Consider the following 12,832-nt stretch of genomic DNA (forward strand, 5'->3'; position numbering starts at 1 on the left):
CAATGTGAGGAATGCTCCACCCGTTAGTTTTCGCTATAATGAAGAATAATAGATGCCGGGAAACCCCGCTCTAGTCACGCGCTTGAATCGAACTTCCAGCCATGACTTGTTTTCATTTTGGCGTTCGATTAGCCCGCATCAACGGATCAATGGATAAACTATTCTTTTTTTGGATTCATTTTGGCGTTCGATTAGCCCAGATCAACGGATTAATGGATAAAATATTATTTTATTGGTAGGGTGGTGGGGGGATGGCCGAATGGTTAGCACGTGCTTGCTGTATCATACGGTCTGTCATTGAGTCAACTGGCGCGGTTTCGATTCCCCGGTTGTACGTGACAAGGAGTAGGGTCGCTTCGCCAACCTCATGGGTTTTCTCTGGGTCCCCCGGTTTCCTCTCACTGCTAAAGACCCCTACGCGCAAGCGAATTATTGAAATAAAATTGAACCGTGTGTTATGTACTCCCGATATGATCTAATTTGTGTCGAGTGGACGTTAAACCCCCCTCTCTCTCTCTCTCTCTCTCTCTCTCTATCTATCTCTCTCTCTCTTATTGGTTTCATTTGATTGTTGGTTCTCTTTAAAGTTAAACTTAAAAACGGTGTTTGCAAATCAAATAATCCTTTCTGTTTCTGGTCTTTTGTATAAAGTGTATATTTTTATTTTTGCAGCCAGTCTAAATATAACTGCGGAGGTACACTGCCTTCAGAAAATTGAATTCTACGCAGATGGTATTCAATATAAACATGAAAATGATGACAATATTAATGGTCTGTCATCCATCAACATATCCAGCAGTACAAAACTGGTAGCAATTAAGTGTCTTAATCAATGGGGAGAGCGTGGTCTCAACGTTGGTTTCAGTAACGGTGTTAGAACTGATACAAGCTGGAAATGTTCAGAAGAAGAGGAAGACGGTTGGAACAATATTGGGTAAGTTGAAATGTCGGCTACAGTTCTAAATACATGTAATAGTAATGTCGTAAGACTTAGCATGTCTCTGCCAACGATGAGAGAAGCCATAGTATTCTCTTTCATCCAGAAAATATTCCACGAATATTATTCTGGATGCCTTGTCAACATTTGAGAATAATACTGTAGGTCATTGGCTAGATTATTCAGCCATTCACATTATCGTACAAAAAAGTCTAAGGGAGATAACTAGACCGAAAATAAGATGGTCTCAGACTAGCAATAATTTGCCCATTGACTACAATGTTAAATGGCTGTAACATCACAGGCTGTAACTTTTTGCTCAACATTACGTTGGTTCCCATCTTTATAGGCACAATGGGGACGACATTTGGCAATCTCCTCATCATAATTTTTTAGGGGGTTGACCGTTTAGATTTCTTTTGCTACGGGGATTTGATGTTTACTGGGGTGAAAATCTTACTTCCGACACAATGATTTCTCTGCAAAAAGATACTTTACACCCCCTATCCCTCCGCTGTAATATCATCAGTATTACCCAGAAATGCTATGAAATTGCAAATGTGATCCCTTATTTCCAATTCTAAATCAAAAGGTAAACCCAAAAATACAGGAAGAAGGGGTAAAAAAAAAGGGGAAAATTGTCTAAGGGGAAATAATTACTAGTCTGATTCCAGATGTCGACGCCCGTGAAATTAACTGAAGAATATCATTCCATAAAATCCACTTGATAGCATCGTCAGTTCAATATCCGACACTCTTAATTGTTTTTATTGTACAATTTCTTTCTTAATGGGCCATATCTATGGGGTTTTTTTTTTAAAAAAATAACCCTAGTTCGTTGTCACGATTCATGTTTGTTTATAATAATGAAAGAATTGTGGAATTTAATGCGGGAAGGGGCCCAACTCATACTCGACTTGGCGACAAATACTGGATAATGCATCACATAAAAAACCAACTCCCGGTTACGAATGGACAATGGAACTTTCGTCAAAATTTGACAACGGTCCCCGACCCTCCTTAAGTTGAAGACTAGGGGGTACTGGGTGACGAGACTAGAACCATGGTGGCTCAATAAGTAAAATGCCGACTCGCTAACGTGATCTAAGGTTTTCCGACGTGGGTTCACTGTATCAGTGGGACAGGGTTCGTTGTGGTTTCAATTTGGTGCAGTGTGAAGGGTGGGGTATGGAACAGCCTGTAGCCGTTCGGTTGACACAAAAGTGGGAAGTTAAACACCATTTTGTATCTCACATCTTGTATTAATATATCAGAGATCAGACCGTCTTGTATTAATATATCAGACAGCAAGCCATCTTGTATTAAAATATCAGAGAGCAGACCGTCTTGTATTAATATATCAGACAGCAAGCCGTCTTGTATTGATATATCAGACAGCAAGCCATCTTGTATTAATATATCAGACAGCAAGCCATCTTGTATTAATATGTCAGAGAGTAGGCCGTCTTGTATTAATATATCAGACAGCAAGCCATCCTGTATTAATATGCCAGAGAGCAAGCCATCTTGTATTAATATATCAAAGAGAGAGAGCGAGAGATGGGGTTTAACGTCCACTCGACACAAACGAGGTCATTTCGGGACTAACACGCGTAAGGGGGGGGGGGGTCTTTAGCAGTGAGAGGAAACCGGAGGACCCAGGGAAAACCCACGACGTTGGACATGCGACCCTACTCGTTGTCACGTACAACCGGGAATTCGAAACCACGCCAGTTGACTCAATGACAGGCTTCATGACACTACGAGCACGCGCTAACCATATGTCAGAGAAAAGGGCCTTCTTTTACTTTATACTAAATGAAATATTGTTTAATGACACGTCAGCTCCAGCTGGGATATATTGCGCCAAACATATGGTCATATTTACAAAACACATTAAATGAAATCACAAAATATTAATATACATAAATAAAAACAAATATCACCCACAGTTAACCATTTTTAAGATTAAATAATATTACTGTATGTATATCAAATAATTAAACATAAAATATGGAAAAACAAGTATATATATGCAAATTAAAACTTCCTATAAAAATGTGTCTCCTTCAAAAAATCTATATAGACCCGGTTCGGCAAATAAATTATGTAATGACTGACAACGGAAGTTTTTGGATGTAACATCTTTGAGATGCTTGCACTCAATCCGAATGTGCTTAACTGTCAAAGGAACTCTTTTACCTTACATTGAACAGTTTTCTAATCTCAGTAACATTATTGCAGATTTAACGACAGTGCATGGAAGAACGCAAAACTTCTACATACTTCAAAGGTTGATTCCATTTGGACGAATGCGCCTGCAACGTCTCTATCACATTTTAAGGGTACCGTCTACTGTAGAAAGTCAATATGTAAGTATACTAGAGGTGGCCCTCCACCATCTAAGTAATATGCGATCTATATGGATATTGTTATATTTATTCTTCAACATAATCCACTTGTTTTACCGTTTCTCCAGCAAATTTAACTCGTCAGAAAACCAGTTTGTCACGTGACCTTAGCAAGTCCTCCACGACATTGATGACCTCATGATCATCATACATACGCACCACACACATCTGCACACACGCATCCTCAGTTTAGACGACCTAGTTTTCTTATTTAGTAATTAGTAATTATTTAATTTAATTGTACATCTTTTTAAGAACTTTAACTTTGTAATATGTAGCCCATATTTTAAGTCTTATTGGTATTTTAAATGTATTTCATAACTCCGTCCCTACACGCGCTGTCGTCGGCCCGCTGTCTATTGGCTGCACGTGTTTATGATTGACAGGAACAGTAGGTGTGTCTTGTACCACGTGCTTACGTCACGTGATTGTGGGGTATATACTACCTTGTCTTGCCCAATTTAGCGGAATCGAAGAGTTGAATCGTGATCAGCCGAGGTAAGACATATACCAGTTAACTGACGAGTCTGACCCCGACTTATAGGGAACGATAGAGAGAGCCCTTCTAGGAGCGATACGGAGAGCCCGACATGGAGCGATTAAGAGAGTCCGATTAGGAACACTTTAGAGCTGACGAGTGTTTGACGGAAACTATTTATTTTTGTATTGAGCGGATAATAAAGTGTTGCTGATTAATCTGGTGTTAGTCTTTCTGAGCCAGCTGCCTGGTTGGCTACTCCCACACCTCTACAGTAGTGAACCCTCAACGGAATTAACGGATAGAGCCGGGCCCACTCTACCACAGTAATCCGCTCTATCTGGAGATCCAGTTCACTACAGAAGCGTGGTTGGAAGTACCTCCAAGTACCTGTGTGATCTCTTGAATGTTCCCGTCCAATCTTCTAAATTAGACAAAAACTGGGTACTTCTATCCATTTTCACCAACCACCACAGTAGTGGAGACATGTTCACTCCTCCGAAAAATAGATGAGCTAAGTACTGCAACTACCACAGTAGTGGATCCATTTCACCAACCACCACGGTTACCTGTGAGGTTTCTTGAAATTTCCCGTCCCATTGTAAATTAGATAAAAACGTGTTACACATGGGTTTTATATCTATATATTTAGTTCATAAATATGATATACATGTGCACACAACGATCCAACTACGCCATCCTTCAGGATTATGACCACTACCCTAGTTGCCCTCCATTTAAAACGCTCACGTGATCATTTTGGGGCGGGACTTATCGACTGGACTACTGCTTTGTGTACACAACAGAGTAGAAATAACCCGATCAAGCACGTGTTTTATGTAAACACATGTCATTGGCAAAATGTCAACTTCTGCCACTCCGGTAAAAGCGATATATAATATATATGTGCTAGTGGGTAATATTGCAATACATGCTTTGCCATTGTAAACTGTCTTTAGAGTTTCAATCGGTTTATCTTTCAAAACAAGGTTAGATACTCCTAAATTTGTCTTCTCAAACAAAACCGCCTCTGTGAAATTATCTTTCATGCGCGCCGCCATATTGAATAATTAGAGGACTATTTTGTGATTCGGCTCTGATTAGTTTGACATCTTTCATACACACAACGGCTAAATAAACATATTCAATTTCATTCAATATGACGATAGAAGGGAAATAAATACTTCTAAAAATTTCTAAAAGCATACTCAGTGTTTTCGACTAACATCGTCGATGTAGGAATTAGAATGTCGGTTAACTAGGTTAGGGCCTGTTCTCAGGTGGAGCTAGCTGTAGACAGGCAGCCTAAGTTTGGGATGATGAATGTGGTGGATCTAAATAATTATCAGTATTCAGCGCCTCCCCACACACACTTTTGTTGAAAACCTTATTAACTCAATTGAGGCTACAGTTTTAACAATTTGGTTTCAAATTCGATGTGAAGTATTGTGATTTATAAGAAGACGAACTCTATGGATATTCAGCACTCAGTAACAAAGGTTATATTACTTGAAGGCAGATTCCTATCACGTTTTCCTTTCAGATAAGCTGGTGTCTATGGGTATCTGTATTTCAAGACACGGCGGCAATGTGGGCGTATTTCCACATTTCTATCGACTAAACTATAGCCAGGACAGTGCCTTTAAAATGTTTTAATTTTTGTTTTCGTTTCCAGCCCGAAGTTATCGAAATGCTTCATATAGTAAATCTAGTATTGTGATTAACACCTGTGACCCAAGTAGATTTCTGGAATCAATTTATACGTCTCTGAAAATGGATTGTGCCCGAGCTTGTACAAACAAAGCTGATTGTAAACGATATTTGTATTGTTCACGTAATTCATCTTGTAAATTATATCAAGATGGTAGAGATTGTGTTATGTCTGGTGATACAACTGGTTGTTCCTGTTACACACAGGTTTAGTAGTTTATATTTAAATCAATAAAAAATGTATTATGTAAGCTCTAAATCTGGCTATTGCAGTTCTTAACGACAAAATAGATAATCGAGACTTACATGTGCCGTTGTCCGGTACCGTTGCTACGATAATAAAAAATCAACACAACATCTTCCAACACTCATAAATTCGCCCAAAATAAAATTATTTGAATGAAATTATTAATATATATATTCATTGTTCATTATTTCTTTGTGAACTAGTATATAGGGGGAGAGAGGGGGGGTAAGAGAGACCGGGTATTAACGTCCACGCGACACAAACTAGGTCATTTCGGAACTAGAACTAGTATATAGCAAAAACGCCTATCTCTTTATCTAAATCTTACACACTGCATCTTTAGTAAGACAACTAATTGGGCTATATGGCTATGGATAGTAAATGAACCCAGGTTATGCGAACATGGCAAGTTACCATATATTTCGGGTCCAGCTTTAGTCTAGGGGAATAAAATCCTATTCATCATTTACTTGTGTGATTAAACTATACCAGCCAACTCATAAATGGTTAGTAGTAATTAATCAGAAACGTTGACTGAGTTTTGTTCAGGAATTTAACCAATTAACCACTCCACTCTCCTGATCCTCTATTTAGCTGTATTAGGTCATGGCTTGTAAATGTCAAGTTACCTACTATTCCCTACCCCACGTTAGTCTCTTAGATGTAGGAGAATAAATAAATCATATTCATATCAGCCAGTTGGTCAGTTTACCGACTATTCCTCACATGCGTCTGTTATGTCTATTATGTAGGAGAATAAGATCATAATCATTATTTACTTCTGTGAAAAAACATACTACACAGTTGTGTATACAAGTCTGTGAGAAAACATTCTACCCAGTAGTCACAATTATCTGTAGTATAATTACTGCTTACTACTAAGCGACGTTTCTACTAGGATTCTCTAGTTGTGTTTTTTATTTCACAGAACATTCGTTGCGAGGGTGCCGGTTGTACCTGTCCTTTAGGTAAATATGGACAAGGCTGTCACGATATCATATCAGGTAAAATTAACATCCACCACTTGTTTCATGTTTAACAGATTTAATGCATTTGTATATTTTCAAATATATGAGTTACAGATGCTATGTAAATATTACAAATTCTTAATACAGAAAGAGAGAAATTGAGTTTATTGTCCACTCGACACACATGGTTCAGTTTTATTTCAATAATTCGCTTGCGCGCAAGGATGTTTAGAGAAAACCACAGGATGTTGGACAAGCGGTCCTATTCCTTGTCACGTTCAAGCGTGGAATCGAAACCACGTCACTTGACTCAATGACAGAGCTGGTGATTTCACGCTCAATCGTTAAACCATTAGACCCAAATACAGAAAGAAGACAATACTTCGTAACGAATACTAGTAACGTGAGCCACAACAAACGAATCTGAATTTTTGAAGATGATTAAATGACCTAAAAGGCGGATGTGGGATGGGCCTTGGAAAAAATAATTTTTACATATTTCAACAAAGACATTTGCATGGCTCAGTGGGTAAGACGTTGTCCCGCTAACCTGAAGGTCCCGTGTTCGGGAAAGTTCATTGGGATTATGCGGAGTGGTTCCTCCTTTTCAGTGGTGCAGGACAGAGCTCCTGGCAAGGGACAACGCATAGTCGTTCGGATAGGACGTAAACCCGAAGTCCTATGGACACAATGGCATGCACGTAAAAGATCTGCCATGGTGCCGGGCAAAATTTCCCTCACTGAATACTGTATGGCTTATGCCCGTTCTCATTAGCCCAGTTGGAGCAGAACAGTAGGGCGTTAAATCCCATTTCATTTATGTGAGCCAACAGTATTCCCCGTTGAGTTATTGTCTCTTAACAAATCAGTAACCATTAGAAGGAGTCGGGTTATATTTAATTGTTTTAACGTGTTATTCAGTGTTTCTTAACTTTGAGAAATGTTATTATTTTTTTGTGTTTCAGACTGCACCGAAGGTTCACAGAAAGGTTTGAGATCATCTAATAAAGTATTGACAACCATAAAGCCGCATGCATCTCCTGAATCTGTTGAAGTACTATGTACATTTGACGATGGTGGATGGACTGGAATACTCTGCCGTAATAAGGACTGTTTACATGAGAACTTTAATAGAACTCTGGAGCAATATGAAGAGGGTTTTGGCAATGTTGCGTCTAACAAATGGCTAGGTTTGAAACAAATACTATCCCTACTTGATAATCCGCGCAGTACCTACAGCTTACGGGTAGTCCTGGTTAAACCAGATGCATCAACTTGCATCAGTCAGTACACCAACGTTGTTGTTGGTAATAAATCGACGTCATATACATTATATATCAGTGGCTATACTGGTAATGGAACAACATGTGGAGACAGTTTGACTGGTACTATTAACTTGAACAACAATCCCTTCTCTACGTACGATGTTGATTATACTGATAACTTGGAATGTGTCAAGAGATTCGGGGGCGGATGGTGGTATGCTAGTCATGTCGACTGCACCAGTAGCCTTTTAACCGGATCAATGAATGGCTCCAGAACAGATAATTTTTGGAATGAAAGCCTGTCAGATTCTGCATTGAATCAAATATATTTACAATTACAAAGGAATTGATAAATTCATTGAGAGAGACATTATAGTTTTCAGCAACATGAACAATGTGCATGTGCTTATTTTTGTAAAAGATTCATATGGTTTAATTTGCACAAATATACAATGTAACTGAAGAAATTAAACCATTTTAATTCGAAATATAAATAATCCGTACTAATACTGTGGTTGCCGTTTGTCTGTCTGTCTATCTCTCTGTCGGCTCAGAGTTGGCGACTACAGTGCTGTCCCGGCGCTGAAATTTGATGTATAGGTGTAGCTCGGACCGGGGAGTAACATAGGCCTGGTGGCGTTGGAGATATACTACTTTCAACACGTGCAGCGCCGGGTCATTCGCTACTTTTAAATAAAATCAACCTAAAAACAACTCTGACTCACTTATTATCGAAAAGGGAAAAACTGACCTAAATCATTAGTCCCTCTTTAATTTCTGGAATGATGCTTGGATTCTTGATGTTGTTACTTGCTGCACCCATCATCAGCAATATCCCCAATCGTCTTAGACAGAGAAATAAAATGGGGTTTAACATCCTACTGTTCTGACTAGACTTGGCTAATGAAGACACCATAGGCCATACAGTGAACAATGAAGGAAATGTTGTCGGACAGCGGCACTACGGTCTACTCTTATATCGAATTCTAACTGCTATCTGTTATTATACGTGTACATGGAACCTTCTCGGTTATTCTTCCGACCAGAGCGACTTCACATTGTCTGTCACTGACAAGGGGGGACCACGCCTAAAAAAATCCTGATGAACTGCCGCAGTCAACACCGGGATCGAACACGGGGCTTGTTCTATGTTAGCAAGACAACTTCTTACTTACTGAGTCACCGTTGCTGCCTAATATAATAAGACCAATTTAAGATACACAATACTAGGGGCGTGGTTGTAATAACTACCAAAAAAACTAACGGGCTACCAAAAACAAAAATAATGAGGCTACCAAATTACGGGCTACTGACCTATTTAGCGTGGCTAATCGTGGGCTAGTGCTCTTTCACAGATAATTTCAAAAACAATTTACGTCCCCCTTCTGGCCTGGGAGGAGAATTTTGCACAGGCAGCAGCAATTCTGTCTACTTTTCATTCCATTTCTCATATGTACTTTTACAGGACACAGGTGGACCCGGGTTTTTCGTCCCATCCGCAAGACTAGATCACGCTTTACTTGTCCGCTGCGCACGCTAAATCCATTGAGGATTTGCATGTATTGTCTTAATGCATTTGTCTGTGGGAGTCTAATTGATGCTTTCTACGAAACATTTCTATGGTGGACTGTGGTTGCAATAGCATATACATATTATTTTCATGAAATGTTAATACTTTTATTTATTTTTTATTTAATTCTTTTTTTATTCATTTAAAAGAATAATTTAAATTAATATTATTTTCATTTTTTAAAAAAAAAATATTGTTGTAATATTATTCTATTTTAGTTTTATTTTATATTTTTTTTTCATTTATTTCTAGTTTTAATTTTATTTTATTTTTTTATCTTTATTATATATTTATTTATCATTCGGTGGTTTTAAGTCGTGTACGATACTTTTTCTCACTTCATCTTCCTGTAAATATAAATAATTGTGTCCATTATGATCGGCCACGAAACATATCCAACAAACGGCCACGGTGCCATCTTTATAGTGGACTTTTACAGCCTCTTCTGCATGACAGAGACATAATATACTATTCAAAAAAAGTAGGGGATATTTGATTTTTAAGTGTTATTAAAGTCACCTAATGAAACTGACGAAGAAACAAATGACAAAATGAAATGAAGTTCACATTCATCGATTTATTCCAAATGATCGTTAGACTAAGTAAGGCACAGACTGACCATTATAAGGGTAAAATGATACCCGGGGTCAAACAGCAAAGTTACCACAGCATCACAACCAAGTCAGTAACGGGTAAATCCTCCTCTGTTTGCCAAACAAGCATTGATCCGACGTGGCATACTCCTAATGAGACGTCTAAGGTCATTTTGGTCCAGATTGTCCCATTCCTGTTGCAACGCAGCAGCAAGTTCTTGGACATTGACAGGACGTTGTTGACGTTGACGTAACCTCTGTCCAAGCATGTCCCAGACATGCTCGATGGGGGAGAGGTCGGGACTCAGTGCTGGCCAAGGTAATGTGGTGATGTTCTGTTGTTGGAGGTAACCTGTAACGATCCTGGCCCTGTGACATCTTGCGTTGTCATCCTGGAAGATAAAACGGCGGCCATGACGTCGTGCGAACGGCACAACATGGACTGCCAAGATGTTGTCCCGGTAGTACTGGCCTGTAACACGACCTGCAACAACATGTAAAGCCGTTCTTCCAGCAACAGTGATGCCTCCCCACACCATGACAGAACCACCCCCAAATCGATCATGTCTGATGACGTTAACGTCTTGGAAGCGCTCGTTTCGACGACGCCACACCCTCCTACGTCTGTCCAAAAAATCAACAGTGAACCTTGACTCATCTGAAAACATCACATTGCTCCAGCGTCGATTATCCCAGTGTTGACGATCCCTACACCAACGACGTCTTGCCTGAATGTGATGATCTCTCAAACAAGGGATCACGCGAGGACGTCGGGCGCGAACTCTCACACCAGTGTCTGTTTGAAGACGAGCGCTGATCTGATTTGCTGTGATGACACGATTTCTCAAGGCCAAGGTACGGATAAATCGATCCTGGGCTTGAGTTGTCGCCCTTGGTCGACCTGAGCGTGGTCTGTCCTGTACAGATTGTGTATCACGGTATCTGGACCATAGCCTGCTTATGACAGACTGAGAAACATTCATCGTCCGCGCCACAACCGCCTATGTTGTGCCGATCTGTAGCATGCCAAGGGCACGTAACCTTTCATTTTGGGTAAGCCGACGCATATCAAAATTTGTTTTCTGGTCACTAAAACAATTAAACTGATGTTTCCACCCTGGAATTCAATGCCACAATGACTGTAACATTCAAAGTCAGAGTCGTGCAAATCTTGGGTTGGACCCCCATGATGATCCCAAGCATCACCTGCATTCCATGCGGTAGCTATTGGTGCGTTTGGGCGTCACATGTAACTGGAAATGTTTCTTCTGTTAGGTTCTATAGTGACTTTTTTCGTAGTCATTTGCATATTTTAGTATTATGCCCCCAAAATCAAATATCCCCTACTTTTTTTGTATAGTATATTTAGGATTTGTGATAGAGGTAGTTTTTTCCTTTATTGGTTCGTGTGAAGTAGACGCTTAATAAAACTGTTTTTCATCATATCGACAAACAACATGGTCTTTAACTTATTATGCATAGTTTTACATGATTTACATAAATATTGACATGTATCTTCAGTACATACATCACATTGTGGAATATTAATTAGTTTGGGTCTAAATCGATCCAGACCCCCGTCACTAACATTTATCAGACAACGGCATAATGGGCATTGCAACTGATCTTTAGTGGAGGTTTTGTTCACATAATCGGCTAAACAGATGAAACAGAACGAATGTTGACAATCGATTATTCCAGGTTGGTGAAAGTCGTTTAAACAAATACTACACTATTTCTTCTCTGCCATCTTAAACTACAGCCTGTTACACTGGTTATATCAAATAAGAGTTGAAACTGGACAAAACAACAACAAACAATTGGGCTTATATAATATACGATATCGAGACAGATGAACTAAAATTCAAAAGTATTATATTTCGCCAACACGTCTAAATCGCATAGAACACTCACACAATTTTTCTTTCTTGGCTTGAGACTGTTTATGCTTAAAATTGCTTCAGTTTCTCAGAAATTCGATTTTTGAAATAATGACCTGTGACATAAGCCTTTGTCATATAGGCTATAACTGTGTATGCCAAGTACCACTGATATCGTTACAGTTGGTAACAGAGGCTACCACTATCACGCTAGATCATATTGACACTATATCTAGCGGTGTTCTTCTATATGTTATAAATGCATTTTATATAAAATGACGACAGATATTGTTAGTGTGGGTAACAAGAGAAAGAGGGAGACACATAGACAAATATATAGAGACAGCAACAGAGGATGTTGGGGAAAACCGCCGGAGGACCCAGAATAAATCCACAAAGTTGGGTAGGCGACAATGTCACGTACAAGCCGAGGAATCGAATCCACGCCACTTGACTATATGACATCCTTTCTGATCCAACGCGCATACGTCAAACCAGTCGACCACCCAACCCCCACATTCTATACCTCCAGATGTATAAGATCTGTCAAGGGATCTTTTATGTGCACGCCAACGTGTACACGGGACCTCGGTTTTTCGTACCATGCGAACATTGTCCCCAACAAGGCCCACCAGTCCTATACCACAGAGAATGGGGACCACGCCGGAGAATCGTAATGAAGTTTCTCGGCCAATGTAGGAATCGAACATGGGATCTCCAGGTTCTACTCACTGAGAAACATTTTACTATATCTCACTATACGACATTCATAA

At 39.4% G+C, this 12,832-nt stretch overlaps 1 long non-coding RNA gene across 1 annotated transcript; it reads left to right on the forward strand.

Annotated features, from left to right (window-relative positions):
• Positions 1-3,192: 3,192 nt before the first annotated feature.
• On the forward strand, positions 3,193-8,426 carry LOC126814820 (uncharacterized). Its single transcript, XR_008787723.1, has 4 exons — positions 3,193-3,309; positions 5,502-5,743; positions 6,712-6,787; positions 7,717-8,426. It is a non-coding gene; the product is annotated as an uncharacterized LOC126814820 (long non-coding RNA).
• Positions 8,427-12,832: the final 4,406 nt, after the last annotated feature.

Source organism: Patella vulgata, chromosome 3 (assembly GCF_932274485.2).
Source record: "Patella vulgata chromosome 3, xgPatVulg1.2, whole genome shotgun sequence".
NCBI classification, from domain to species: domain Eukaryota; kingdom Metazoa; phylum Mollusca; class Gastropoda; family Patellidae; genus Patella; species Patella vulgata.